Below are 4,217 nucleotides of genomic sequence, written 5' to 3'. Positions count from 1 at the left end.
CTGCCACAAACCATTTAGAGGGCAGAGAGGGGTGGGAGGGGGGAGGAGGGGGGGAAGATAGTTAGTGGGCGTGTGAAAAGAAAACGACACTAATTCATTGGCAATAAAAGCCCCCCCCTCCTCCTGTTCCCATGCAGTGCTGGGCTCAGCAGCTTCACGCCCCCTCGGCCTCCCCCCTCCTCCCACGACTAATTGTCAGACATGCGGGGGAGGAACCTGCCGCTGTGCCGGCAGTCAGCGACCAACACAGCCAATAAGCATCATAATGAACCGACGAATAAACAGCGAGGGTCACATCCTACAGTGAGGTCCCAAACACATTCAGCTCTGGTTTTTATTGGTTATTAGTTATAAATTATTATAAAAATAAACAAAACAAGTGAAACCAGTAAATGATATAAACTATAATTGTTTCTGGTTCATTTTAGCAGCTGAAACAGGTCAGGTGTCATGTTAGCTTGTATTTGTAGCCTAGTTTAAACCTTTAAAAATAAGGCCCATTATTTCTGTTTAAGCCCAGAAAGCTGTCATTTATCAGTGCAGTTAATAAAATATAGAATATAAACTTTCAATAGATTAACAGGTCATCTTTCCATTTGGCCTTTATTTGATTTAATTAAAGTTCTTGCCAAACCAAACTTTCGATCCTTAATGAGCTTATAAGCTAAATGAAAATGATAAATACATTCAGAATTTGTTAATTAATGATATTACATACAGAAAAACTCTTTACAATATTCTGATTTAAAGCTAAATATATGTAAAAAACAAACAAACAGTAAAAACACACCATGTTTCAAAGATAAAGCAGGTCAAACTGGAGTTCTGACCCGTTCAGACAGTGAAGCAGGTTTATCCCAGTCCTTAGTTATTTGGGTCACATGAAATCAAACAGATTCACCTCTAGCTGAGACAGATGATTTATTCAGACGCTGGCAGCCGGTCGGCACGGCGACAGATTGTGTTCTTGGTGATCTGCCTGACAGCGCCGAAGGGAAACCAAGAGACGAGTCTCAGCAGAGACACAGAGACAGAATTTAGCTTAGCTTAGCTCAGAGACTGGAAGCGTGGTGAATGCTAACTCAACTGAAACGTTTCTGTTTCAATGTGCGACACAGAAACAAGACACAACATGTAAATCCGACAGCTCTGGATTTTCTGTTTTAATGGAGCTAGGCTAAAGGCTTTTAACAGAAAACATCAGTTTGGTTACAGCAAACGTTTCATTAGCAGTTAGAAAGAGTTCCAGTTAGCTAAAAGTCTACCTTAGCAGAGTTTTGTTTAGCTAATGGTTCAATTTAGCAACTAAAGTTCAGCTTTAGATTAGCAGATTTAGATATTTGTGTTTAGTGGTTAAAACAATGGTTCTGGCTCGTACAATAACGTTAGCACTCCTAAATCCTCAGGTGTTACCAGGCTTGTTAGAAATGTTATATTTGATTTAAAATATAGATCTTATTTTAAGAACCATGGTATAAACATGATAATGCCCTTTGAAGTGTCCATTATCAGGAATTAACCGACCTCTGTGAGGTCCATTATGGACACCTGACCCCGGCATCATCCCTTCCTCACAGGTTGTGCTTCAGCTCAATCAGTTTGGTTCAGGTGAATTAAGTGCTCAGTCTTGCAGTTCAGCCAGTTTGGTACCGTCACCTGTAATCACGTCTGATCAGTGAAAACTTTGAGTTTGTAATTGAGTCGGTGTCTCGGAGGTTCAAGGTAAATGTCTGTGGCTGTTTGACTTTCACCCTCACTATCCATCACTAACTGCTTCCTTTTGTTCTCTCCCAGTCAGTGGCAGTGGCAGTGATTGAGATCGCCTCTTTAGCTGCTAGCCTAACTGAACTTTTTCCAGTGAAGCTCTTTTAAGTTTGGAGAAAATCAATCGACCGATCTGACACCTCGAACAGAAAACTGAAATTAGAATTTCAAGTGGTGAAACATTGGTCCAATCAGACTGCAGCGAGACACATCCGTCAATCACACAATGACGGCAGCAATCAGCAACATTTTTGTTGACTTTGAAGTATGATTGCAGCTCACACCTGCTTTGATGTTTGTTTCTCCGGCAGCAGTGTTAACACCCTGAAAGCAGCACGGGTCAAAGAGTCGAAGTTCCCTCGCAGGTGAGCGATCAATCAGTGGCTGTCTGACAGACCTGCTCTTCTTCCCTCCTGGATCCCCATCCCATCACAGTTAAAGATATAATCTGCAAGACTTCCTCATTAAAATGTCTATAAACTCTGGAGCTATGTTCTATATGGAGCTGAGGCTCGCAGCCCCTCCAGTACATCCTGTGGGTTTGTGGGTACTGATGGTGGGTTGGGGGGTAGTGACTGTGGGTTGGGGCGCAGTGACTGTGGTTTTGGGGGGGTTGTAAATTCGGCACGGCGACCACAAATCAGCGTCCAGGAACAGGCATGCGCCATCAAAGCCCCGGGGCCTCTTTCCTTTCTTTCTTTCTTTACTTTCTTTTTGTGTTTGTCTTTTACGACCCGCCGTCCTGCACCTGGATCCTTTTCAGCCGGCGAAGAGGACGAACCGCGGCCGCACACACTCTCATTCACATGTACAAGGAGAAGATTAGGCCCAATTCAGCCTCCTTTCTCTCTGCCGAGTCTGAAAGACACGTTGAGGGGAGGGAGGGAGGGAAGACCGGCTGAAAGGACTCCTCTGGTGGTTTCTGCTCCTGAAGGCCGAAAGGCAGAGCGGAGAGAGAGGACAGAGGCCATTGTGCTCCTCTGAAGTGCTAATTCACAACTGATTCCTCTTAATGCACTCATGAGAGTTTAACTGTCTCAGATTGCATTCAAATAGCGTGTCTGTGGCTTTTTAATTACTTTTCTTCAGGTGTAATTGAAACAAGACCTCTTTAAACGCTCTCCAACCTGCTCTGTTGTCTGCGCTGATCAATGACGGCTGGGAGGCATTTTGTGTTTTAGTGATGTGTTTACTGACGGCCCGTATTTATCAAATTCACTCTGGAAATTAGTCCTAACAGGTCTGAAATTCTTGGAGTGACACATGAAACCAGAGTCAGAGTGACTATTGGATGGATTTTCATGAAATGTTCCCTTCAAGTAGAGTCTCAGCTGTACTTTGTGTTTGCTTAAATAATGTTTGTATGCTAACATATATAGTATACTGAGGTTATAGCATTTAGCTCACAGCCACAGACTCGCTAGCATGTCAACCTCTAAAGGCCTTTGCACATGAAGTCTGTATATTTCTAAAGCATTTTTAAATCTGTCATCACATACAAATCTTGCACACTGAGTCCGACGCATTTTATTATTTAATTCATTGCAAAATATGAGACAGTAATCATGTTGATTTTGTGGTCATTTCACTGGAAAAAAAGAAAAAAGAAATATGAGAAATAGTGCCTTATTTGACTGTTTAAATTTGACGTATTGTATTTTTTGAATTAATGTCTGTCAAAATAATCTCAACATGATATTTTTTACAATATCGTGCGGCTCTAGTTTCTACAGTAGAGCAGAAGGGACAAACCAAATGCTGTCTCTAGATAGGGGGGTAGGTAGGGTGGTTTCTCCTTTGCACTTGGAAGTGGAGGGTGAAGCGAGGGAGTTATGGTCTGCATCTGCACCGCTAGACGCCACTAAATCCGACACAGTGGTCCTCTAAGTTTGGTTCGAGGTGGCTTCCAGTTCAGTTTGCTAACGGTCCTATTTCACATTTAAACTGTTTACATGACCTTTTGTTCTTTATTTATTCAGCCAAAATTTCAGGGCACGTTTTCATATCTGTGCAAAATAGCCTCTATTACATATTAATGCCAAATAAAATCTGACAATCACACATTCGGAGCATTCGACAAGTGAATAGTTGTGAAAGGGTCGGGCAGTGTGGGTAAGCGAATTTAGAGTCGTAATTGTACAGGAAGTAGGTAGGAATCATGCGGTAGTTGTTTTGCGCGCGATTAGTTGTTGTAATTACGCTGAAAGATAGATTGATCTTTGTGTGTTCAGTTACCTGTAGGAATGAGGATGTTTGGTAGGTCTACAGTGGAGACGCCCCCTCCTGGCGTTCGTGGCGGATGCCGCCATGGTTTTACGAGGTAGTCAGGAAGCAGACAAACCAAGACACTGGCTCTGAGATGAGCAGGGTCAGCAACCTTTACTATGAAAAGACCTTTTTCTATTAAACCTGACAGGTCACAAATTAAAAATGAGGCAATGGAACTAGAAAGT

This window comes from Morone saxatilis, unplaced genomic scaffold (genome assembly GCF_004916995.1).
Source record: "Morone saxatilis isolate NCDOM2014 unplaced genomic scaffold, NCSU_SB_2.0 Contig11, whole genome shotgun sequence".
In the NCBI taxonomy this organism is placed as follows: domain Eukaryota; kingdom Metazoa; phylum Chordata; class Actinopteri; family Moronidae; genus Morone; species Morone saxatilis.
This window is presented reverse-complemented; position numbering follows the sequence as displayed.